Source organism: Coregonus clupeaformis, chromosome 35 (assembly GCF_020615455.1).
Source record: "Coregonus clupeaformis isolate EN_2021a chromosome 35, ASM2061545v1, whole genome shotgun sequence".
NCBI lineage: Eukaryota > Metazoa > Chordata > Actinopteri > Salmoniformes > Salmonidae > Coregonus > Coregonus clupeaformis.
The window spans coordinates 18,926,433-18,953,949 of NC_059226.1; the positions used below are offsets into that span (position 1 = coordinate 18,926,433).

The 27,517-nt window shown below is 46.3% G+C and overlaps 1 protein-coding gene across 1 annotated transcript in view; it reads right to left on the reverse strand.

Annotated features, from left to right (window-relative positions):
* LOC121550540 (signal transducer and activator of transcription 5B-like) overlaps positions 1–23,600 on the reverse strand; it is a 91,990-nt gene extending 68,390 nt beyond the window's left edge. The window contains exon 1 of the mRNA XM_041862835.2: positions 23,352–23,600. The gene's annotated coding sequence lies outside the window, so the exon portion shown is untranslated. The remainder of the gene's footprint in view (positions 1–23,351) is intronic.
* Between the last annotated feature and the right edge of the window lie 3,917 nt (positions 23,601–27,517).

Below are 27,517 nucleotides of genomic sequence, written 5' to 3' on the forward strand. Positions count from 1 at the left end.
AACATGAGGTGAGCATGCCTTACGAAGCTTTGATAGCTTTTAATTCATTACTTTTAAAATAATATGTTCGGCTGGATGAAATGCACATCAGTCATATTATAGCACAATAATTTAAACGATTAGAATATACTGTAAATGTTATGAGAATGCAAATGAGCATCCCTGTTGGTTCAGCTTCAATGTGAACATGCCTGCTCCTATTTAGAGCCTATTGAATGTAACTCTGGTGAAGTGGTTGTAGCATAGAACAGCGTTTTGCTCATGTGTGTTGTTTATTTTACAGAAAATAACTGAGAATAGGGTGAAATTCTGGTTTCCCACTATTTGCATACAATTTTCATATTGTATTTCAACACCAGTTATCCCCCAGCCTTACCACAAAACAATGCCAATGGACATTTAAGAAGGAATTAACCAGAAATAAAAGTTAAGTAAGGTACATCCAAAGACCATCACATTTAACAAATATATCACATTTAACCCAGTCAGCTTAACTCAGTCAGCTTAACTCACACATTTCAGAAACTCAGCAAAAACAAAAACAGCCACAGGCGACATTTGAGGAAAAACGTGATGCTCACAGCCACACGCCCCTCCCTAATTTGCATGCTACCTTCCCATGGCTTGCTGAGAGCGAGCTCTTCTTCGAGAGCGCTGGCTATTTCTGGTGTGTCACAAAGATAACAAAGGCCTTATCACCCGTCTCAGTGTCTGGTGCACAACACAGAGGAAGAGAGAAATCTTTAAAATATATATATTTTTTACATTCTATCAGAGAAATATAGTGAAAGAGAGAGAGCAAAAGTGAAAGAAGAAGAGAGAGAGAGAGACTGATACATTGCACTGGCACATGAAGACCAGCAGGAGGGATTCAACTCTATGGGTGTTGATGACTATACTGACCATTCAACTATTTTAAAAGGAAGGATTATAGTTGGATGATAAACCTCTTGTTAACAATGTAGCCCATTTAGTGTTACTAGATACAAACTTCAGAGTCATGTAATGTAGCTGTCAACAGTCACCCAAGCTACATTATGTATTTGACAGACAAATCAGTCTTGCCTAGGCAAGGCTGAGAGCTCTGGAGGTCATGTGACTATCAGATTAGTTTGAGCCCAACTGAAAGGGGCGGGGTTAGTGGGGTTAGGGGAGGTAGGGGTTAGTGTGAGCCTTGCTTTCACCACCACATGCTTTCTCATATACCCAGGGACTCCTCCCCTACTACAGTATCTATTTCCCTTTAACTGTCTTTCTCTCTTTCTCTCTTCCTCCTCTCGCTGCTTGAAAACATTTTAAACCCGTTTCACGCTCACCCTAGTGAGGTTTAATCTCTGCTTGGACTGTACAACCCACTGTTACTCAGCTAAAGGCAGAGAGAGAGAAGAGAGAGAATGTCAAAAGAAACCAACCAACACCATGGCCATATGAAAAAGGCCACACCACACACTGATGGACGCATTGGCTGTGTTGGAGATGTATCATGGGTAAATCATGACTGACTGATCTACAAATAAGATTGAGTAGTTTTTTAGATGCAAGGTGATTTGTAGATCAGTCAGTCTCGACTCACCTTTAAAGTCGGCTGCAATGTCGAACGCGCCCACAGCCTTGTAGCCTACATGACACCGCACTCTGATTGGGCAACACTGGCTAGTCACTTCCTCATGCTCAAATTGGAACCCCCTCTTAGTCCTAATCTAAGATTTGATTATCCTACCCCAATAACAGCCTTTATGATTTTCAGTGGTCAAACATGGACAATTTCAACCTCCTATCAGCAACACCTCCTCCCCTTTTCCCTTTTCTTCCTCCTTCCATCCCTCCTCCAGTGGCGTGTATTCATGGACGCCAAGAGAAGCCGGACTTCCCCCCAAAAGTATATTCGGTCTCTCTGAGTTTCATAATTTTCCTTCAATTCGTAAAAGGCTGACTGTATCTACCGGTGAAAGCATCCGAGCGAGCAAAACAGCGCCCCTCTGTCTCAGTATGTGTAGGCCATCTATCTGATGCTGTCTGGTTAAAAAGAGTATGACGTTGTTGCCGCCTGTAGAATTGCAAGCCAGCGAGCATTTGGCTTCCCTTGATACATTTTTTATTAATAATAGCCTATCAGCGTTGAGTGAGCTCAACTATGAATGGTCATGGCGCACCAAAAAAAAGTGTCAAAGGAAGACAGTTTGGATTTGGCTTCACACCAATCACATCAGAAGCAACACGTAATTAGCTATTATTGCATCGCGTTGTCATTGTCCTCCGGTGGCTAAATCGCCCCTTTCCTAAATTAGCCATGGATGGAGATAGGGTTTTGGTTTTACTTAATTCACCACACTGGGCAAAGATTATAACAGCGATTCTGATCTAACCATACATTCATACATTGTGCCTCTGGCCTGAGAGAATAGAAGTTCAATATGTAGCTAGATGTTGTAGGCTAATGTTAACTAGCTGGCCTGGCGCATTGCTGCCCATGAAAGGAAATTAGGCTAGCGAGCAAGCATTTTAGCCAGGTAGCCTACGACAACAAAAACTAAAAGCGTGTACTGTATGACAATGAGTCATGAAAGAGAGGAGGATGACATGTTTATTCTACTTGCACGCATAAACGCACGCACGCACGCACACACACACGCATACACACACACACACACACACAAATCAGAACCATGGACAGCCACATCATATTTAGCTTACGTTGACTGGACTAAATTATTTTTGGTATCTTAGTTGTCACTGTCTGTATTAGACTAAGCCTAGGTGATTTGATGATGTTGAAATATTGAAGTTGAAATGGTGCTGGAATAGTGGAGGCACCTCCTGTTTTCTTTGCAACTTGAGGTAACTCTCCATAGTTCTAAATCAATAGTTGTTTAGTAGTGCAAAAATGTCTGAAACATTAACTTGCTTGACCACGCTGCAATATGCTTTGTGGACTTCACCGGACAGATGTTGCTCTCTGGTTTTCTAATGAAACAAAGGTGTGGTTGAATTTATTCTGCCACTGTGTCTTCTTATTGTCTCGGCCTTTAGGCCTATATATCACAGTGGCAAGGCATATGAACTAACAGGTTATAGAGCAAACAACACAATTATCACAACACATAGGTTGTAATATGGCTTTTTTCCCTGGCTTGGATAGTTTCCTTAGTGATTTTACCCACACACCGCTACTGCCCTCCTCTCCTCCACTGTATAAGATCATCTACACCTCCTGTTTCTTTTGTAAGTGATTGTGTGACTCCTGACTCACAGCATCGTGACGAAGGAATAATGACTGATAACCAAGCCAGGAGCTTTTCCCATATACAGAATACAACATTATAATTATTATCATTATTATTATTATTAATAACAATAATAATTACATATTTTATTTGTATAGCGCTTTTCATTACAGCAAGAATCTCGAACAACAAAACATTTCAGTTAGCCTATTCTGGGTGGAAGAACTTCCACGGTCATCCACAAAGGCAGGTGCTAGTCCAACAGGTCACATCCTGTGTCCGATCCACTCTCCATGCGCACCTTCCTCACCCGCTCTGTCCACGTCTCTTCTGAGTGAGGCCCAGATGAAGGTTTGAGGCCCAGATGAAGGGTTGAGGCACAGATGAAGGGTTGAGCAGGGGGGAAACGATGATCAGATCCATGGGGTTAACAAGTCAGAAGTCAGGTCACCTCTTGCCATCCCCAGTCGTAAACTCCTCCGAAAAACATGTAACACCCACCTGTGTGAAGCCAAGCAAACACTAAGCTTGAAGCTCACTACAGTCAAAAGGGAAAGTCCACATTGGAATAACTTTTGTGATCCTCTGCCATCTCTTGTTGTTTCAAATAAAAACAGTCAGCTATCTAGCTAAATAGCTAGCTCCTCAGTTCAGTTGGTAAAATTACTGACGTAACAGTCTTGCACTGCCGTGGATCAACATACAGAGCATTCGTAAAGTATTCAGACTCCTTATTTACATTATAAATTACACAGTATTCAGACCCTTTCCTATGACACTTCGAGATTGAGCTCAGGTGCATCCTGTTTCCATTGTTCATCCTTGAGATGTTTCTACAACTTGATTGGATTCCACCTGTGGTAAATTCAATTGATTGGACATGATTTGGAAAGGCACACACCTGTCTATATCAGGTCCCACAGTTGACAGTGCATGTCAGAGCAAAAACAAAGCCATGAGGTCGAAGGAATTGTCCGTAGAGCTCCGAGACAGGATTGTGTCGAGGCACATATCTGGGGAAGGGTACCAAAAAATGTCTGCAGCATTGAAGGTCCCCAAGAACACAGTGGCCTCCATCATTCTTAAATGGCAGAAGTTTGTAACCACCAAGACTCTTTCTAGAGCTGGCCGCCCGGCCAAACTGAGCAATCGGGGGAGAAGGGCCTTGGTCAGGGAGTTGACCAAGAACCCGATGGTCACGCTGACAGAGCTCCAGAGTTCCTCTGTGGAGTTGGGAGAACCTTCCAGAAGGACAACCATCTCTGCAGCACTCCACCAATCAGGCCTTTATGGTAGAGTGGCCAGACGGAAGCCACTCCTCTGTAAAAGGCACATGACAGCCTGCTTGGAGTTTGCCAAAAGGCACCTAAAGGACTCTCAGATCATAAGAAACAAGATTATCTGGTCTGATGAATCCAAGATTGAACTCTTTGGCCTGAATGCCAAGCGTCACGTCTGGAGGAAACCTGGCACCATCCCTACGGTGAAGCATGGTGGTGGCAGCATCATGCTGTGGGGATGTTTTTCAGCGGCAGGGACTGGGAGAGCGGAGCAAAGTACAGAGAGATCCTTGATGAAAACCTACTCCAGAGCACTCAGGACCTCAGACTGGGGCGAAGGTTCACCTTCCAACTGGACAACAACCCTAAGCACACAGCAAAGACAACGCAGGTGTGGCTTCGGGACAAGTCTCTGAATGTCCTTGAGTGGCCCAGCCAGAGCCCGGACTTGAACCCGATCGAACATCTCTGGAGAGACCTGAAAATAGCTGTGCAGCGACGCTCCCCATCCAGCCTGACCGAGCTTGAGAGGATCTGCTGAGAAGAATGGAAGAAACTCCCCAAATACAGGTGTGCCAAGCTTGTAGCGTCATACCCAAGAAGACTCGAGGCTGTAATCTCTGCCAAAGGTGCTACAACAAAGTACTGAGTAAAGTGTCTGAATACTTATGTAAATGTATTATTTCATGTATTTATTTATTTTACATTTGCAAACATTTATAAAAAACTGTTTTAGCTTTGTCATTATGGGAATTGTGTGTAGATTGATGAGGAAAACAAACAATTTAATCAATTTTAGAATAAGGCTAAAATGTAACAAAATGTGGAAAAAGTAAAGGGGTCTGAATACTTTCCGAATGCTCTGTATATACAATCAAAACTGAATTAGCTAATATTTCTACTACTTTTCATTGCATTTTAGTTACAATGTTTATACACACCCAGTAGTGTAGTGGTGCCTGGAGAAGTGGGTCTACTCAAATTTTGTCAAAAAACAATTCCCAAATGGACCCAATAAAAAATCTATGTTCTAAGTCCATAACAATGCTTAAACCACATCAGGAGACCACTTTTGAGGTCTGGGAAAAATCTAAGAAATTTAGAATTTTGAGAGTAGTTACCCTTTAATTAAGGTGTGCAGGCACCGCTGTTTGGTTAGTGGTGTTTCTGTAGCACATGAGATGGAGTTGGCCACTGGATTGATGCAAATATTCATAATATCATTCTGACAGGTAGGCATTGCTATTTTGTAGCTAGTTAACATTTAATAGAGAAGGTTTTTGGGCCAGCGGTCTAAGGCACTGTATATCAGTGTTTGAGGCGTCACTACAGACCCCCTGGTTCGATTCCAGGCTGTATCACAACCGGCCGTGATTGGGAGTCCCATAGGGCGGCGCACAATTGGCCCAGCATCGTCCGAGTTTGGCCGGTGTAGGCTGTCATTGTAAATAAGAATTTGTTCTTAACTGACTTGCCTAGTTAAATAAAGGTAAAATAAAAAATTCAAATTACCAAAAGACGGTTAGGTCTATCATTAGCATCGCTATATTTGTCCTGTTCCTTCATTGTTTGAAACCTGGATATTTTACTTCGTATTATGAGGCATGTCTTACCTTGCTTCAATGTAGCCTATAGACAAAATCCTACCATAGAAACGTGGAGGCAATACTTTTTTATAAAGACTCTTTTCTTTAAACTTTCTTTCATTGTCTAGCAGCCAAAGGCATTATCCTAATCATATTAGCAACCCATGATAGTTCTTGCAACTTTAAATTCCCCCTAAATGATATTTATTTCTCTGCCCATGAAACATTTCAGAAAGGTGTTTTGCCGCAAATTGCATTTTGGAACATTTACACGTAGGCCTACTGCCATGTGTACATTTCTGCTACAAACATGTGGACAAATACTAGTTTATCAACATTTTAAGCTAAACATTCCGATCTGTTCCATCAGCCCTATTAATTGATACGCCGTATACCTCCACTACACTACTTTGATACGTACAGTGGGGATTAAGAAGTGAGTATACGCAATGCCCACTGAAATATAAGTATACCTAAGTATACCTGCGTATACCCTCCACTACACCACTGTACACACCGCATATTTATTTATATTCTGGATTCTTGACATAGCTAACTCTAATATAGGCCTATCTACTGATGTACATATCATTCTTAGTATACAGTGAGGGAAAAAAGTATTTGATCCCCTGCTGATTTTTCCCTCATTAAAATGCAAATCAATTCATAACATGTGTTTTTCTGGATTTTTGTTGTTGTTATTCTGTCTCTCACTGTTCAAATAAATCTACCATTAAAATTATAGACTGATCATGTCTTTGTCAGTGGGCAAACGTACAAAATCAGCAGGGGATCAAATACTTTTTCCCCTCACTGTATGTTGTGTAAATTCATTACTGTTAGTGTACTATTTGGGTTGTTAATTGGATTCGTTTTTATAATTTTGATTATTTGTGTACTTGTTTGACATTTTACTGCATTGTTAAGCGCTAGTAACATAATAATTTTGCTGCACTCACTATAGCATCTGCTAAACTGTGTACACGAGTAACACGACAAATAAACTTCGATTTGATAACAAAATTAAAAGTTGATTTAAAACGATTGTCAAAAAACACCTACAAGTATTAAAATAGGTTAGGGCTGTCCCCGACAAAAAAATAATCTTGGTTGACCGAGATTCATCCTGTTCTTTCGACCAATTGTAAGTCTTTATTGTGCTGTCCGTGCTGAAGCTGCAACATCATTTCAGCCATTTAGTTTCCTACTTGTTTCTGACTGAAAAGTTCTGTTACCAAAATCCCTACTTTGTTGAGGAAAAACCATTCCCTATTCCATCAACCCTTGCTCACTTTATGTGAAACATGTAAGCATCGCATGCATGTGCCCAATAGGGCCTATCATAATCACATAAATTAATTGGTTATAACAAACTCCGAACACAGTAATGTCGACAGCAAAATGGATGCGGAGGACGTGAAAAAGAAACTCGAAACGGGCGAATGTTTACTGGTTGCTCAGGAGGGAAGGGGAAGTCAGAAAATAGATCAAGAAAAAGGAGGGTATAGGAGCAAGCGTTGTGTGAGTATTATGTGTGCCAAACAGTTGCTGTTAGATTACAATATTATAATTATTTCAGAACATTTGGAACATTTGGAACAGTGTAAATAACACAAAATAAATAAGTGTACCAGAGAGTGTTCTAATGGGGGGAGATATATACAGCCTTTATTACAGCAGACTAAAATCAGTTGCATGCATTCGTTAATTGCGGTTTATTTATTGTTTAGGCAAATTATTCAAAGCTCCCTTTGTTATTTAATTTTAAAACTAAAATGCTTGATTGCATTTCAAAGCATGAATGTCTCGTATGCTGTGTGATGGCATGAACGTATGAATGATTGATTGATCGATACAGTAGCCTACATATTGAAATATAGGCCTAAGAAAGTTACGGTATTAAGACTAAACAGGATGCGCTCTTAGGCCTACAGCTCGATGGTGGTTATACAAGGCTACTATACAAAGCCTACTAATGATAACGACATTACTTATTATAATGATGATCATAATAATGATTGTAATAATAACAATAAGAAGGAGATCAAGAAAAAGGAGGGTATAGGAGCGAGAGCTACGTGTCACGGTTTACTAAGCCAGAACCCAGAAGCAGACCAGGACAAGGTAAATTGAAACAAAGGTGAGTGTTTATTTAATAGATCCACGAGTGAGGCTGAATAATCCAGGGAACAGAGCGGGTGGCGTGGATGGGTTGTTGAGGGTGCAGTGGTAGGTCCCGTAATGGCTCGGCAGCCGCCGACCAACAGGCAGAGGTTGGGTGAAGGTTCCGGGTGAGTGACTGCAGATAGAACAAAACGGAGGTAAGTATACAGCAAGTCAAAAAGGTGCAAAACAACAAAACTACCGCTAGAAGTTCCAAGGCTGATACACGGACAAACATACTGTTCATGGCTAACGATCCGGCAGGGAATGGATGTTAGGACAGAGCCTAAGAAGGGTGATGATCAGGACCAGGTGTGCAGATTGCTGATGGGATGCAGGTGCGGAAATCAAGAGAGCTCCCGCCTAGCAACGTTGCCCGGCAACCAGGCAGGGAGCGTTCCAGAACCCTCGGGAAACTGGAGATCCCGAGCAGAAAAACTAATACCCAGACAGAAACCGACTCAGACTGCAGGGATCGTTACAGTACCCCCCCCTCCGACGAACGCCACCGGGCGGACTCCCCGGAGCGCCAGGATGGAGGCGGTAGAAGTCACGAATGAGGTCAGCATCTAGGATCTGTCGCCGCGGAATCCAACTCCTCTCTTCAGGACCATACCCCTCCCAGTCCACGAGATACTGGAAACCCCGGCCCCGCCGTCTGGAATCCATGATGCGTCGCACCGTGTAGGCAGGACCACCTCCGATCATCCGAGGAGGAGGAGGAGGAGGCGGAGGAGGCAACAGAGGACTGAGGAGAACAGGCTTGAGGCAGGAGACATGAAAGGTGGAATGGACTCTGAGCGTCCTCGGTAGTTTGAGTCGAACTGCCACCGGATTGATCACCTTCTCCACCACAAACGGACCAATGAACTTCGGTAACAACTTCCTAGCCTCAGTCCGTAAAGGAAGATCCCGTGTGGCCAACCAGACCCTATCTCCGATGGTATAGGTGGGAGCGGGGATCCGGCGACGATTCGCCTGGAGCTGATACCGGTCCGAAACTCTAAGGAGTGCCTTTCTGGCCCGATGCCAGGTCCGGTGGCAACGACGAATATGGGCCTGAACAGAGGGCACTGAGAGCTCCTTCTCCTGAGAAGGGAACAAGGGAGGTTGGTAGCCATACAGGCACTGGAAGGGAGACATCCCAGTGGCAGATGTAGGGAGAGTATTGTGGGCATACTCAACCCAAGGCAACTGAGAGACCCAGGAGGTGGGGTTGGAGGAGACAAGGCAGCGTAGCGTGGATTCCATCTTCTGGTTGGCTCTCTCCGCCTGACCATTAGATTGGGGGTGAAAACCAGATGTGAGGCTGACTGTAGCTCCAATGGCCAAACAGAAGGACTTCCAGACAGCAGAGGTAAACTGAGGGCCACGGTCGGAAACGATATCACTGGGCAAACCGTGGACCCTGAAAACCTCCCTAACCAGGATCTCGGACGTCTCCGAGGCAGAGGGAAGCTTGGCAATAGGCACAAAGTGGGCGAACTTGCTGAATCTGTCCACGATAGTCAGAACGACCGTGTTTCCCTCAGAAGCGGGCAACCCAGTGACAAAGTCCAGGGCCAGATGCGACCATGGTCGCCGGGGAATAGGAAGGGGGTGAAGTAGTCCAGAGCTGGGCCGATTGGTACTCTTATTCTGCGCACACACTGGACAGGCAGCAACATAACCCCGAGTATCCTCGGCCATGGCAGGCCACCAAAAACGTCTGCGAAGAAACGCCATCGTCCGAGCCACGCCAGGGTGACAAGCCATCTTGCTGGCGTGGGACCATTTGAGGACAGCAGGACGAACCGACTCAGGCACAAACAACCGACCGGGTGGACCGTTACCGGGACCGGGCTGCGTCCGAAGGGCCGCCATCACCTCCTCCTCAATCTTCCACCTAACTGCTCCCCACGACGCAGTTCCGGGGAGAATTGTCTCGGTCTTGGACCCACTCTCCTCCGTCTTGGAGAACATCCGGGACAAGGCGTCCGCCTTGCCGTTCTTAGATCCAGGTCGGAACGTCAGGGAAAAATTGAATCGTCCGAAAAACAACGCCCACCTGGCCTGGACGGGAGTTGAGACGTCTAGCCGATTGCACGTAAGCAAGATTCTTGTGGTCAGTCCAGACAATAAACGGTTGCTCCGCCCCCTCCAACCAGTGGCGCCACTCCTCCAAGGCAAGTTTCACCGCGAGAAGCTCCCGGTTACCCACATCGTAATTCCTCTCCGCAGGCGAAAGGCGACGAGAGTAGTAGGCGCAGGGATGGAGTTTACTGTCCATGGAGCATCGCTGCGACAGGATGGCGCCAACTCCCACATCAGACGCGTCCACTTCAACGACGAACTGACGGGCCGTGTCCGGTTGAGAGAGAATCGGTGCGTTGGTGAATCGCCTCTTCAAATCCAGAAACGCTCGATCCGCCTCCGGATTCCACTTGAAGATCCTGATACTGGAAGTCAAGGCAGTTAACGGAGCGGCCACACGGCTGTAATCCCGGATGAATCTGCGGTAGAAATTCGCAAACCCCAAAAATCTCTGGAGCTGCAATCTCGTACCGGGCTGGGCCCATTCCAGAACCGCTCTAACCTTCTCCTGGTCCATCCTAATCTCTCCCCTGGAGATGATGTACCCGAGAAAGGATGTCGTGTGGGCGTGAAACTCGCACTTCTCGGCCTTCACGAACAGGCGATTCTCCAACAATCGCTGCAGAACCTGCCGGACATGCTGGACGTGGTCGGAAGGTTCCTTCGAGAAGATCAGAATGTCATCCAGGTAAACAAACACAAAGAGACCGATCATATCTCTCAGGACGTCGTTCACCATACTCTGGAATACCGCTGGAGCATTGGTCAGTCCAAACGGCATCACCTGATACTCGAAGTGACCCATTGGTGTATTGAAACCCGTCAACCACTCGTCCCCCTCTCTGATCCGGACCATGTGATACGCATTGCGTAGGTCTAGCTTGGTGAACACCGTAGCACCCTGTAAGGAGTCGAAGGCAGAACTCATCAAGGGCAGGGGATACTTGTTCTTGACCGTGATGTCATTCAACCCCCGATAATCAATACACGGTCGAAGAGAGCCATCCTTCTTACCCACAAAGAAGAATCCTGCCCCAGGGGTGATGACGAGGGACGAACGAGACCAGCAGCTAGGGACTCCTTGATGTAGGTCTCCAAAGCCTCACGTTCAGGTCGGGAGATACTGTATAACCTTCCCTTAGGGTAGACAGCTCCAGGGAACAGGTTGATGGCACAATCATATGGTCGGTGGGGAGGGAGTGACAGAGCCTTCTGCTTACTGAACACTTCCCCCAAATCGTGATATGTCTCGGGAACCAGGGACAAATCTGGGGGTTTAGCCTCAATCACCTGACTGGGAACCGAATGGGGACAGGCAGTCTTGAGACAGTTAGCATGACAATCAAGGCTCCAACTCGTTACCTTGCCCGTCACCCAATCGAACGTGGGATTGTGTTCCTTCAGCCAGGGGTATCCAAGGACCAGAGGAACATGGGAAGACGGCAGAATGAAGAATGAAATCATCTCCGAATGATTCCCCGACAACAGCATCTTAACCGGTTCAGTCCTCATCGTGATACGTGCCAGACTACTGCCGTTCAGAGTGGTCGCTTCAATGGCTTCCGGCAATTGCTCCTTGGAAAGCCCCAGCTGTTCCACCAACTCGGCATCAAGAAAGCTTCCATCGGCACCTGAATCGATAAAAGCGTTAATCGCTAAGCTCTGATTCCTGTTCATAAGGGTAGCCGGGAAACGGGGTCTGACAGAGGTATTGAGAGGTCGAAACTGGCTCGCTAAAAGTCCTCCCAACTTTAGCGAGCCGCGCAGTTTGACGACCGCCGGGAACAGGTGGCGAGGTAATGTCCCGAACCACCACAGTAGAGGCAACAGTTAGTCCTACGTCTGAGTTGGCGTTCCTCCTTGGTTAACCCGTGCCGCCCTACTTGCATTGGTTCAGAATCGGGAGACAGGACCTCTCCACTAATCCTGTGTGGTGGACGATGATCGACGTATTCTGGTCCAATCCCCGACCCGACTGGAACCTGAGAAGCTGATCGATTGGACGGACCCCATTGCTTCTCCCTCCTTCGCTCTCGGACTCGATTATCCACCCGAATAGACAAGGCTACCAAGCTGTCCAGGTCACTAGGCTCCGGATAGGAGATCAACTCATCCTTGAGCTGCTCCGACAGACCCTGGTAAAAGGCCGCTTGCAGAGACTCCTCATTCCACCCACTCTCCACCGCCAACGTCTTGAACTCGATCACGAAGTCGGCCACGCTGCGAGTTCCTTGGTGAAGCGAAAACAGGCGCCTAGCTGCGTCCCTCCCTCGGACGGAATGGTCGAAGAGCTTCCTCATCTCGGCCGTGAACCCCTGGTATGAAGCCATGCAGGGGTCTTGTCGTTCCCAAACGGCTGAAGCCCACTCCAGCGCTCGACCACGCAGCAACTCAATCACAAAGGCTATCCTAGCCTTGTCTGTGGCATAAGAGTAGGGCTGTAGATCGAACACTAACCCACACTGCATAAGGAAAGAACGGCATCTTCCCAGCTCCCCCTCATATTTATCCGGCGTCGGAACCTTGGGCTCACGGAAGGACACAGCTCCAGAAGCGGCAGGCGAGATGGGTGAAACCGGTAGTGGATCCTCCACCGGAAACTTGCGCTGGTTCTGGACCTCCGTCAGACCGGTAGAAAGGTTCCGAACTGCCAACGCGATCTCCTGTAGCTCCGTGCTATGATGGCCCAACATCTTCTCCTGATGGGTAATGGCATGGCGAACAGAGTCCAGGTCCGCTGGGTTCATTACTGGCCGGATCGTTCTGTCACGGTTTACTAAGCCAGAACCCAGAAGCAGACCAGGACAAGGTAAATTGAAACAAAGGTGAGTGTTTATTTAATAGATCCACGAGTGAGGCTGAATAATCCAGGGAACAGAGCGGGTGGCGTGGATGGGTTGTTGAGGGTGCAGTGGTAGGTCCCGTAATGGCTCGGCAGCCGCCGACCAACAGGCAGAGGTTGGGTGAAGGTTCCGGGTGAGTGACTGCAGATAGAACAAAACGGAGGTAAGTATACAGCAAGTCAAAAAGGTGCAAAACAACAAAACTACCGCTAGAAGTTCCAAGGCTGATACACGGACAAACATACTGTTCATGGCTAACGATCCGGCAGGGAATGGATGTTAGGACAGAGCCTAAGAAGGGTGATGATCAGGACCAGGTGTGCAGATTGCTGATGGGATGCAGGTGCGGAAATCAAGAGAGCTCCCGCCTAGCAACGTTGCCCGGCAACCAGGCAGGGAGCGTTCCAGAACCCTCGGGAAACTGGAGATCCCGAGCAGAAAAACTAATACCCAGACAGAAACCGACTCAGACTGCAGGGATCGTTACAGTACCCCCCCTCCGACGAACGCCACCGGGCGGACTCCCGGAGCGCCAGGATGGAGGCGGTAGAAGTCACGAATGAGGTCAGCATCTAGGATCTGTCGCCGCGGAATCCAACTCCTCTCTTCAGGACCATACCCCTCCCAGTCCACGAGATACTGGAAACCCCGGCCCCGCCGTCTGGAATCCATGATGCGTCGCACCGTGTAGGCAGGACCACCTCCGATCATCCGAGGAGGAGGAGGAGGAGGCGGAGGAGGCAACAGAGGACTGAGGAGAACAGGCTTGAGGCAGGAGACATGAAAGGTGGAATGGACTCTGAGCGTCCTCGGTAGTTTGAGTCGAACTGCCACCGGATTGATCACCTTCTCCACCACAAACGGACCAATGAACTTCGGTAACAACTTCCTAGCCTCAGTCCGTAAAGGAAGATCCCGTGTGGCCAACCAGACCCTATCTCCGATGGTATAGGTGGGAGCGGGGATCCGGCGACGATTCGCCTGGAGCTGATACCGGTCCGAAACTCTAAGGAGTGCCTTTCTGGCCCGATGCCAGGTCCGGTGGCAACGACGAATATGGGCCTGAACAGAGGGCACTGAGAGCTCCTTCTCCTGAGAAGGGAACAAGGGAGGTTGGTAGCCATACAGGCACTGGAAGGGAGACATCCCAGTGGCAGATGTAGGGAGAGTATTGTGGGCATACTCAACCCAAGGCAACTGAGAGACCCAGGAGGTGGGGTTGGAGGAGACAAGGCAGCGTAGCGTGGATTCCATCTTCTGGTTGGCTCTCTCCGCCTGACCATTAGATTGGGGGTGAAAACCAGATGTGAGGCTGACTGTAGCTCCAATGGCCAAACAGAAGGACTTCCAGACAGCAGAGGTAAACTGAGGGCCACGGTCGGAAACGATATCACTGGGCAAACCGTGGACCCTGAAAACCTCCCTAACCAGGATCTCGGACGTCTCCGAGGCAGAGGGAAGCTTGGCAATAGGCACAAAGTGGGCGAACTTGCTGAATCTGTCCACGATAGTCAGAACGACCGTGTTTCCCTCAGAAGCGGGCAACCCAGTGACAAAGTCCAGGGCCAGATGCGACCATGGTCGCCGGGGAATAGGAAGGGGGTGAAGTAGTCCAGAGCTGGGCCGATTGGTACTCTTATTCTGCGCACACACTGGACAGGCAGCAACATAACCCCGAGTATCCTCGGCCATGGCAGGCCACCAAAAAGCGTCTGCGAAGAAACGCCATCGTCCGAGCCACGCCAGGGTGACAAGCCATCTTGCTGGCGTGGGACCATTTGAGGACAGCAGGACGAACCGACTCAGGCACAAACAACCGACCGGGTGGACCGTTACCGGGACCGGGCTGCGTCGAAGGGCCGCCATCACCTCCTCCTCAATCTTCCACCTAACTGCTCCCACGACGCAGTTCCGGGGAGAATTGTCTCGGTCTTGGACCCACTCTCCTCCGTCTTGGAGAACATCCGGGACAAGGCGTCCGCCTTGCCGTTCTTAGATCCAGGTCGGAACGTCAGGGAAAAATTGAATCGTCCGAAAAACAACGCCCACCTGGCCTGACGGGAGTTGAGACGTCTAGCCGATTGCACGTAAGCAAGATTCTTGTGGTCAGTCCAGACAATAAACGGTTGCTCCGCCTCCAACCAGTGGCGCCACTCCTCCAAGGCAAGTTTCACCGCGAGAAGCTCCCGGTTACCCACATCGTAATTCCTCTCCGCAGGCGAAAGGCGACGAGAGTAGTAGGCGCAGGGATGGAGTTTACTGTCCGTGGAGCATCGCTGCGACAGGATGGCGCCAACTCCCACATCAGACGCGTCCACTTCAACGACGAACTGACGGGCCGTGTCCGGTTGAGAGAGAATCGGTGCGTTGGTGAATCGCCTCTTCAAATCCAGAAACGCTCGATCCGCCTCCGGATTCCACTTGAAGATCCTGATACTGGAAGTCAAGGCAGTTAACGGAGCGGCCACACGGCTGTAATCCCGGATGAATCTGCGGTAGAAATTAAAAAAAAAAAAAAATCTCTGGAGCTGCAATCTCGTACCGGGCTGGGCCCATTCCAGAACCGCTCTAACCTTCTCCTGGTCCATCCTAATCTCTCCCCTGGAGATGATGTACCCGAGAAAGGATGTCGTGTGGGCGTGAAACTCGCACTTCTCGGCCTTCACGAACAGGCGATTCTCCAACAATCGCTGCAGAACCTGCCGGACATGCTGGACGTGGTCGGAAGGTTCCTTCGAGAAGATCAGAATGTCATCCAGGTAAACAAACACAAAGAGACCGATCATATCTCTCAGGACGTCGTTCACCATACTCTGGAATACCGCTGGAGCATTGGTCAGTCCAAACGGCATCACCTGATACTCGAAGTGACCCATTGGTGTATTGAAACCCGTCAACCACTCGTCCCCCTCTCTGATCCGGACCATGTGATACGCATTGCGTAGGTCTAGCTTGGTGAACACCGTAGCACCCTGTAAGGAGTCGAAGGCAGAACTCATCAAGGGCAGGGGATACTTGTTCTTGACCGTGATGTCATTCAACCCCCGATAATCAATACACGGTCGAAGAGAGCCATCCTTCTTACCCACAAAGAAGAATCCTGCCCCCAGGGGGTGATGACGAGGACGAACGAGACCAGCAGCTAGGGACTCCTTGATGTAGGTCTCCAAAGCCTCACGTTCAGGTCGGGAGATACTGTATAACCTTCCCTTAGGGTAGACAGCTCCAGGGAACAGGTTGATGGCACAATCATATGGTCGGTGGGGGAGGGAGTGACAGAGCCTTCTGCTTACTGAACACTTCCCCCAAATCGTGATATGTCTCGGGAACCAGGGACAAATCTGGGGGTTTAGCCTCAATCACCTGACTGGGAACCGAATGGGGACAGGCAGTCTTGAGACAGTTAGCATGACAATCAAGGCTCCAACTCGTTACCTTGCCCGTCACCCAATCGAACGTGGGATTGTGTTCCTTCAGCCAGGGGTATCCAAGGACCAGAGGAACATGGGAAGACGGCAGAATGAAGAATGAAATCATCTCCGAATGATTCCCCGACAACAGCATCTTAACCGGTTCAGTCCTCATCGTGATACGTGCCAGACTACTGCCGTTCAGAGTGGTCGCTTCAATGGCTTCCGGCAATTGCTCCTTGGAAAGCCCCAGCTGTTCCACCAACTCGGCATCAAGAAAGCTTCCATCGGCACCTGAATCGATAAAAGCGTTAATCGCTAAGCTCTGATTCCTGTTCATAAGGGTAGCCGGGAAACGGGGTCTGACAGAGGTATTGAGAGGTCGAAACTGGCTCGCTAAAAGTCCTCCCAACTTTAGCGAGCCGCGCAGTTTGACGACCGCCGGGGAACAGGTGGCGAGGTAATGTCCCGAACCACCACAGTAGAGGCAACAGTTAGTCCCTACGTCTGAGTTGGCGTTCCTCCTTGGTTAACCCGTGCCGCCCTACTTGCATTGGTTCAGAATCGGGAGACAGGACCTCTCCACTAATCCTGTGTGGTGGACGATGATCGACGTATTCTGGTCCAATCCCGACCCGACTGGAACCTGAGAAGCTGATCGATTGGACGGACCCCATTGCTTCTCCCTCCTTCGCTCTCGGACTCGATTATCCACCCGAATAGACAAGGCTACCAAGCTGTCCAGGTCACTAGGCTCCGGATAGGAGATCAACTCATCCTTGAGCTGCTCCGACAGACCCTGGTAAAAGGCCGCTTGCAGAGACTCCTCATTCCACCCACTCTCCACCGCCAACGTCTTGAACTCGATCACGAAGTCGGCCACGCTGCGAGTTCCTTGGTGAAGCGAAAACAGGCGCCTAGCTGCGTCCCTCCCTCGGACGGAATGGTCGAAGAGCTTCCTCATCTCGGCCGTGAACCCCTGGTATGAAGCCATGCAGGGGTCTTGTCGTTCCCAAACGGCTGAAGCCCACTCCAGCGCTCGACCACGCAGCAACTCAATCACAAAGGCTATCCTAGCCTTGTCTGTGGCATAAGAGTAGGGCTGTAGATCGAACACTAACCCACACTGCATAAGGAAAGAACGGCATCTTCCCAGCTCCCCCTCATATTTATCCGGCGTCGGAACCTTGGGCTCACGGAAGGACACAGCTCCAGAAGCGGCAGGCGAGATGGGTGAAACCGGTAGTGGATCCTCCACCGGAAACTTGCGCTGGTTCTGGACCTCCGTCAGACCGGTAGAAAGGTTCCGAACTGCCAACGCGATCTCCTGTAGCTCCGTGCTATGATGGCCCAACATCTTCTCCTGATGGGTAATGGCATGGCGAACAGAGTCCAGGTCCGCTGGGTTCATTACTGGCCGGATCGTTCTGTCACGGTTTACTAAGCCAGAACCCAGAAGCAGACCAGGACAAGGTAAATTGAAACAAAGGTGAGTGTTTATTTAATAGATCCACGAGTGAGGCTGAATAATCCAGGGAACAGAGCGGGTGGCGTGGATGGGTTGTTGAGGGTGCAGTGGTAGGTCCCGTAATGGCTCGGCAGCCGCCGACCAACAGGCAGAGGTTGGGTGAAGGTTCCGGGTGAGTGACTGCAGATAGAACAAAACGGAGGTAAGTATACAGCAAGTCAAAAAGGTGCAAAACAACAAAACTACCGCTAGAAGTTCCAAGGCTGATACACGGACAAACATACTGTTCATGGCTAACGATCCGGCAGGGAATGGATGTTAGGACAGAGCCTAAGAAGGGTGATGATCAGGACCAGGTGTGCAGATTGCTGATGGGATGCAGGTGCGGAAATCAAGAGAGCTCCCGCCTAGCAACGTTGCCCGGCAACCAGGCAGGGAGCGTTCCAGAACCCTCGGGAAACTGGAGATCCCGAGCAGAAAAACTAATACCCAGACAGAAACCGACTCAGACTGCAGGGATCGTTACACTACGTGCATATTATGTGTGACAAACAGGTGCTGTTAGATTACAATATAATTTTTCTGCCTGTTTGGAACAGTGTAAACAGCACTAAATACATTATAAGTAATAACAGTCTGTTCTAACGAAAAAAACACGTGTAAAGCCTTTATTACAGCATAGCAAAGATGAAAAATAGCAGAATCTGTGAAATTGCTTCATCTGACATTTTGCCATTGCATAAGGCTTGGTGCTCAATGAATCAGTAGGCTATTAAACAAACACTCAAACAGGCAACAGAAGCTAAATCTGTCTTATTTCTGTAGATATATATGGATGATTTATAAAGCCAGGCAGATTTAACAGTTAGGCTATTGATTATAGACCTAATTAAGTTGGGATTTCCTCTCTCCTCAATTTTCTTAGACAATTAGGCTAAGGCAAGGGCTGTTTCCTCGTCTCTGCTGCTGCTTCCTCCGCTGCATTGTTCTCAATCCCAATATGCTGGTTAACTTTGCTATTATGCACATAGCAACATAGGGAAAGGCGCCAATTCTACGGCGCACTGAAGATTATGTTTTAGAACCGCGGACAGTGACCGCACCCAACGCGGGAGAAAGAGCATTTGTTATAAAATAATATTCCATTTAGTAGTGTTGCACCATTATTTTTAACATAATATAACCATATACAATTTCAGCATCACATGTCTTAGAGTGATGGACTGTGCCATCCCCGTAGCCTCCGCATTGGATTAGTCCACTGAGACAGGCGCGAATCAGACAGGTGTCTTGTGCACCATTTTAAAAAAATTGCGACTGCTCGACTAAAGAAATCTCGGTCGGCCAACAGCCTATCGACCAAACAATCGACCAGTTGACTAAATGGGGTCAGCCCTAAAATATGTAGAGAGCTCTTTGGCTAAGCGACCTCACGGCGCCATGGAAACCACAGAATGAAAATGTGTGACATCCAGGAATTCATCACAGGCATGCATGGAATACTTCAACTACCCATCCCTCTTAACCAGCATCAGAGCACCCCACCCATGCACCAAAACCTCTCATCGTCCTCTTTCCTCCACCACTTCCAGTAAAGACCCATCAGGTCAGTATCCCTGCCATGGCTTGCCTGGTAGCAGGGAAAGAGATAAAGTGTGGGAACCCTGGCTAAGCACACGGGCATGCTGTGACCACATGGCCTGCCCTGCCTGTTGAGAGACGGGATCCTTAAGCATAGGGTTTCCCCTGTTCCCCTGCTGTTTCTGGGGCTGTGTCTCTGTGTCTGTTTCTGCTCCCTCCCTGCCTAGGACAGGTTGTGCTCATGCGTGCCCGGCATGCCAACTGTCCGCACCAGCCAGACCCAAACCGACCTCTGAAACTTTGCCTTGGCAGTGGAAATGGCCAGTTACATAGTCCAGTTGAATTAACCGTGTGGGCTCCCCAGGCAGCGCTTCACATAATGCCAAGTGGGTCAGGGTTAAGTGGTGCAAACAATCCTTTATGGTTTATCATAACGGTTTTCATTGATGTCTGACCTAGTGCTTATTTATTTTATAGAGTGAAAACACCCAAATTGTGCAGATGAAGCTGGGCAGACAATCCATTAAGAAAAAAATCAACAGGATCTAGTACAACAAATATTTTGCAGGCATCAGGACAGAAAGCCCAATACAGTAAAACAGCAGAGCTTATAAGCAGCCAAAGAGCAAAGGGAACAGAGACATAAACCTTTCAAAAATGAGATCTAAGTAATAAAACATATACTGTATAGAGCCAAAGTCGACAGTATATTCAGAAGTCCTCATCTACTAAAGGGCATGCAGCCCCAGAGAGAAGCAGTAGATAGTAGTGAACATGGTATAACAGGAGCACTAGGATCAGGAACATCATTACTGCAAGCATCCCTCTTTCAATCTCTACTTCTAATGAGAGGAAAGAAATCAATCCAAACAGGCAAGATGACCTGATGTTGGGTCCCAACTAGTCAGAGAGCCCTGGATGGTGGAAGGGTGTTGGAGGAATAAGGAGGGGTTGTGGGTGGTGGATTGTCAGGGTAGGTACATTATGCTGCAGAGGAGATATGGGATCAGCTAGATCAGGGGTATTCAACCGGGGATCTTTATTTTTTTACGCAAAAAAGTGGATTGTTTTTATGAATATCACAAGCAACAACAGAATAAACACATTTTAAATTGCATACCTACAGTGGGAAAGAGGCCAATATCTTCTTTCCAATTATGTCAACTTTTACACTCACTGGAGTATCTGACATAGACTTTGAAAAAGCAGGTAAGGCTGCTGGTAAGCTTCCTTGACTTGGACATTAGTTTTTGCCAACACATGGCTAACCTTTGTTTAACCAGCTAACCAGCTTCTACTAGCAAAAATGTGTTTGGAGATAACTTTCTAGCTAATAGGCTATAGTAGAGTTTACACTTCCTCTTCCAATTATAACTAGCCTGACTACCCATCTACATCACTTTGGCCAAACACCACACCTACTAATATTTCTTCTCCACAATGAATGTATGGAGCGATCCATAGAGCAGCGGACTTAAATTCAGAATAAGTCGTCAGGCAAAACTATAACTGCAGGAGGTCAAAATAATGAAAACATCTACCAAATCTATTAATTTTCAAGGGGTGGTGGGTGGGGTCAAGGAAGTCAGGTAGTGCACCTGACTGTTACCCCTGATTAGCAAAACACTCATCAAAGCATCCTGACCTGTGCTGCTGTCTGTTGGTGTGTGTATAAATCATCATAACATGAAAGAGGTAGGCTACACAGGGACAAGATGGGGTGCAATCACACTGCATCGCAGGAAGTAATGACTTTCTTTATCTGAGTTTCTTTATACAAACATCAATGTCTGTACTCAGTGCATTTGTGACACACACACGCACGCACACACCGTACACACACACACACACACACATCTTATCAGCAATCAAAGCTTGCAGTGACATTGACATTTTAGTCATCAACACATCAACAATTTAGGGGTATTTCCTTTATACAGAGACCTCTGAATCAGAGAGGTGAGGGGGGCTGCCTTAATCGACGTCCACGTCATCGATTCTGTGATGGTGCTTCTCCTAACCCCAATACCAACAAATGTGATGGAAAACAAGTGAATGAGCTCCCTTTATAACACAGTGTGAATAAATTAATATCAGGTTAGTTGAAGCCCATTGCGTACAAAATATGTTGAGCTCATTGCTCACAGGAGAGGAATAAGACAGCAAACAGAATGTTAGTTTTGGTATTAAAGGGCCAACAATACTAATAAAATAACAAGTGGAATGTGATTTGATTCACCGGCTCAGAGCGATTACTCACACAGTACATGTTTGTTATTTGTTTTCATTGTTATGACGACTGACCACTTTTGACACAGCATCCTGTGTGGCAATTTGGTATAAAACAACTAAAACACTAACTGACGCATGTCAATGAGGGATTGAGAGACTATTAGGCCAACTAGATGAAGTGGCTTGTTTTATTCCAGATTTAATTTTGAATCATTGACATAAAGCCTCTTAAATGTTTACTCAGTTGTGGTAAGGAGGCTTGGAGAACAACTGGCATAAAGCACTCAATTAAACAGGAGCAGAGAGAATGTCACACCTTGACTGCATCACCTGGCCACTAGCCAGGCTGCCTTGCTCTCCAGGTGCAATAAGATACACAGTGGACTACTTTATCAGCATATAAACACCAAATAAAAAGTCTGCAGCCAATATAGCCTACAGTAGCAATTATGTGTCATTATGCACAGTTGTGTATTATCACATGGTTGTTAACATTTTGTCAACATTTCCGTTAATTTAAAAACAGTATGGGCCCATTATCACCAGCAAACTTGGATAAAATAAAAAACATCTCAGAAAAATATTCTGAGACATCATCTGCCATCTCCACAAACACTTTAGAGTGGATTATTACTCATAGTTTCTTTGTTGCACTGAAAGTCATTCCAATAATATATAGCGTATTTGTCTAAAATAATTAAAATAAAATACAAATAAAACTGTTTGTCTAGGATAAATAATAATACAAATGCTTATTTCTACATTGACAGGCAGACACAACATTTTTTTGCATCCGCATTGATAATTTATGTATCTAGTTCTTATCTAAATTCGAAAGTTACCTAACTAACACAGATGTGCAATACAAGTTCAACTTTCACCTGTTAGGCTACTACACAACTTCTTGAGAGGAGTTACATACGCACATTCATTATACCATAATATGCGCCTCCGCGCGGGCTAACGGTTTGATAGAATAAACTCACATTCCAATTTGCGTTTGACCTAGGCTACAAGCTATTTGAATTATCCGTATAACATGTGTTATAGCCTACATGTAAATAATGTTAATAATATAGCCTTTAAGATGTTATGTTAAAAACATTGTGCAATGTTGAAGAACATCTAGTGGAGTTCTCGCTTGACTCCCAGGAGGGTGTTGGACTCAGCCTGTTCATTCAATATTTATATATATATATATATACGAGAAAGGGCCAACAAACAGCAATAACAAAGTATATATTATATTAACAATACACTCAATCAATATCGTAAACTGAAAAAAAATCAATTTGTAGGTTCACATTTGGTATTGTCGGTGACATTCTAACCACGCTTGGACAGCCTAAAAGACAGCAGAGCGCAGAGCCACACAACTCTAACCAGTTTGTTTACAAAGCGCTGTCAGAACATTCTTTCGCAATAGAAACCGTCTGCACGAAATATGCTTGTCCAAAATCTTCTCGAAGCTGACATAGTTAATAAACCTACCTTGACGGGACGATCAATTGAGTTGTCTTTTTGCATAAAAGTAAGGGAAAGCTCCGCAACGTCCGTACGACCCAGAAAAGGAACCTCTCCAGTTTCTTTCTAACTGTTCACTACGCAGTTTTTTTCATTCTCTCTCTCTCGTGTCTTTCGCTTGCTCTCCCCCTCTAAGCTTGGTCAGTGCTATCCGGGATCCTTGGGGCGTCCATATCCTAAACCCTAACCCTGACCTTAACCTCTACCCTTACCCTAACATTAACCATAACCATAACCCTTACCTAACCCTAACCTTAACAATTTTAAATGTCAACTTCAATGGGGGGTAGGGACTTCCCAAGGATCCCGGATAGCGGAAACCCTCTAGATTATCTCCCTCTCTCTCTAACCGCCCACTTCCGGCGTTTTCTGTTTGACAGGCGAATATTGTCTGTCATATGAAAACATGAACATGTGCAATATATTGGCCCTACTTCAGTAAGTGAATTTACCAGCATATGATAGCCTAACCTAACAAATATAAGGCAATGAAATGATCAAACTATCTAATTCTGTATTGATGATCAAATAACAACAACAATAATAATCATAATAAATAGATGAAGGAGAAATGTTGTATTATTATTATTTTCCTACCTATTATCATGTTATATGCTATTGTTATAATCATCATTAGTAGTAGGCTAGTAGTAACAGAAGTAGCCTTTGTTAGAGCAATGTGATCTATTTCTAAATAGCACTACAATACATAATGTGTAGTCGGTACATAGCCTATTGATGAACCACATTGAACCACATATCATGTTGCCTTCAATGTGTCTCAATGGGAATAAAGTGGAGAAAACCAATGGGAAGTTGAAGAGATGGAGAAGCCCAGCTCTAGGAAGCAGCAAGGCCAAGTGTGAGATAAACTTTTCTCAGATTTGTAGGCCTTAGTACCCTCTATGTTCTGCTATGCACTCATATAGCCACTGACAGACCTTCAACACACAGCTAGGGTTCTGTCAGGTCAGATGGAAAATAGCATCTATTTTATAAATACTTTTTGTGAACAAAATAGGCAGAGGATTTTGTCTCATTTGACTAAAAGCAGAGGTGGAGTGAATGAAAGACAAAATGAAAGTGATTCATCTTTTGCTAGGTCCTTGCAGGCAGTAGATTTAAGCACAGCATCCTTCTCCCTACACAGAGGGAGTCTAGAGCCTGATAGATGTTAGCAGAGAGAGTGTGTGTGTGTCACTGCCCAGAGGGAGACTTTTTCTCTGCCCTTTCCAACTGTAAAGAAGTTAAATGGTCAAATATGTGCTACACACTATTCATACAGATTTACACAGATCCACAAACACAAACTGCAAAACAATCCTGTATGGTAGATGACAAAAACCTTTCCATTGACTGTAAAACATCCCGTTGTTATTAGTCCTCAAAGTGATCATGTATGGATATGATCATCATGGAAATTCTAACTTTAGAATGCTGTGCAATGTAATATTGACATCTCCTCTAGGTGGAGGAGCATAGTGACACCTGGTGGTAGAGGAACATTTTTATTTTTATTTTTTATTTAACCTTTATTTAACTAGGCAAGTCAGTTAAGAACAAATTCTTCTTTACAATGACAGCCTACCAAAAGGCAAAAGGCCTCCTGCGGGGACGGGGGCTGGGATAAAAAAAGATAAATATAAATATAGGACCAAACACACATCACAACAAGAGAGACAACACAACACTACATAAAGAGAGACCTAAGACAACAACATAGCATGGCAGCAACACACGACAACACAGCAAGGTACCAACCCAACATGAAAACAACATGGTAGCAACACAACATGGCAGCAGCACAACATGGTAGCAGCACAAGACATGGTACAAACATTATTGGGCACATAGGGGGGAGTGAGGCCTAAGAGGGCTTTGTTAATAAGCCTCAACCAGTGGGTCTTGCGACGGGTATACAGAGATGACCAGTTTACAGAGGAGTATAGAGTGCAGTGATGTGTCCTATAAGGAGCATTGGTGGCAAATCTGATGGCCGAATGGTAAAGAACATCTAGCCGCTCGAGAGCACCCTTACCTGCCAATCTATAAATTACGTCTCCGTAATCTAGCATGGGTAGGATGGTCATCTGAATCAGGGTTAGTTTGGCAGCTGGGGTGAAAGAGGAGCAATTACGATAGAGGAAACCAAGTCTAGATTTAACCTTAGCCTGCAGCTTTGATATGTGCTGAGAGAAGGACAGTGTACTGTCTAGCCATACTCCCAAGTACTTGTATGAGGTGACTACCTCAAACCAGAATAGACAGGGTGTTATGATGAGTTTCTGGTATCGAGAAGTTCAGGATGCAAGAGAGCAGTCGACACTCAGCTGGAGAGTTGATTCATCTTTATTACAGTACTGGATTCAATGACAGGCGGTACGGACGTAGCCTCTTGTCATCTGAATGACTTCCATAGAAAATCTCTCCGTTTATTTAATGCTCTCCAAGCTACTTCTATCCCACAGTTGACAACCATTATTGAGTGTCACTCATCTCCTACCATAGTATCACCCTACATGGTTTCGTGTGGCACCCTAGCCAGGCTATTCCCTCACGTACCCCTCCTAAAATAGCAACAGTGGCCCCCAATCTATCTTGGCACACCGACCATCTGTCACTAACCCGTGACATCAATAACACATGGTGTGTCCTTGTCCTCTCTCCCACATGCAGCTCAGGAGTTTACAAACATTAATAATCTTGTATTTTTGGTAGTTCTGTGCGTGTATGTTTGTACATAGCGAAGTATATGGCTGGAGACAAAAAACAACCAGGAAATATGAATCTCATTGAATAACCTCCATTACAGATAGATAGGCCTACATGCACCCAATCCCAGCAGTGTTGGTCCCTGGAGACTGAACATTAAATTACATGTTAACTTGTGTGATTGATACTGCATATAAACATAAACGATTCAGTGACTAATGACTATTTTATGAACCAGAAATTGGTCCACAGTCCATTTTTCCTCCTCTGTAAGTAAGTGTCATTCGGTACGCCGCTAGGCATTTGAAATATGAGAGGTTTCAGACTTAACGACTGTCACTTGGAAGCTGGAAGTGTTATGCGAAAAGCCAACATTTCTCAAGACAAATAAGCCATGGCAAAAGTATGAACACATTTTTTATTATTTCTAACTCCAGTTTCTCACAAAAAAAACATATACAATTGTTATGGCAACAACAGAAAACCCACATAAACACACACTCCACAAGGCCTGCAAACCCCCTCTATGCACACACACAACCCCAGCCATACATCAGGCCACTTCACAGCACACTGTTAAAATGGAATCGATTCTCCAAACGGATTGGCTGCTGGCCAGGCAGGCTGGAGGGTTGACATTTTGCGTTCAGAAACTGCTGAGTCAGCAGCTGCTGATTTTAAAAGGAAAAGCTCTCAGTCTCCCTCTGCCTCTCCACGCCCCTTCATTTCACCACTCACCTTAACTCAGCTCCTCACGCCTAGCAGGACAGGGGAGGGCTAGTTCCTCTCAGAGAGAGATAAAATAGAGAAGAAATAGAGAGAGGGAGGAAGAGAGAGACATAGACAGACATAAATAAAGTATGTGAGGAGACAAGAATGATAAGAAAAATACTATATTTCACACCTGCCATCTCAGACCAGTTTACACCAAGGAGGGACAACTATAGCCAATGTAAATATGTGAAACCACTGTGGAGTCCCCTGACCAGACCTGTGTGCTGCTATGCAGTGAATGTGAGATGGGTTTCCTCAGTGTAGTGAAGCAGCACGCACATGTTCAACGTGCCGTCATTATGGGATTTCCAGTTTCACCACGTACAGAAAGAAGGTCAGGGGTCGTTTTGAAAGATTGAGTCAAAACTCAGAGGAATTGACAAATAACATTCCAATGCATTTACATTTTATGCAGAATCTCTATCCCATAGACAAAGTCAGTCATTTTCATTTATTTTTTTGTCTGAGTCTCTGCTCATCTCACAGCTATAGATGAAAGGCTAAAGGCAGTGTTAAATTAAGGCAGAGCGGCAGACATCCCTGTTTAATTGCCTATTGATCCAACAGACTATCACTCATACAAGTGTTGTTGGATCAACTCAGGCGTTGGCATGCTTCAGTTCGGCTGATGCCTAACGCTTCGAACA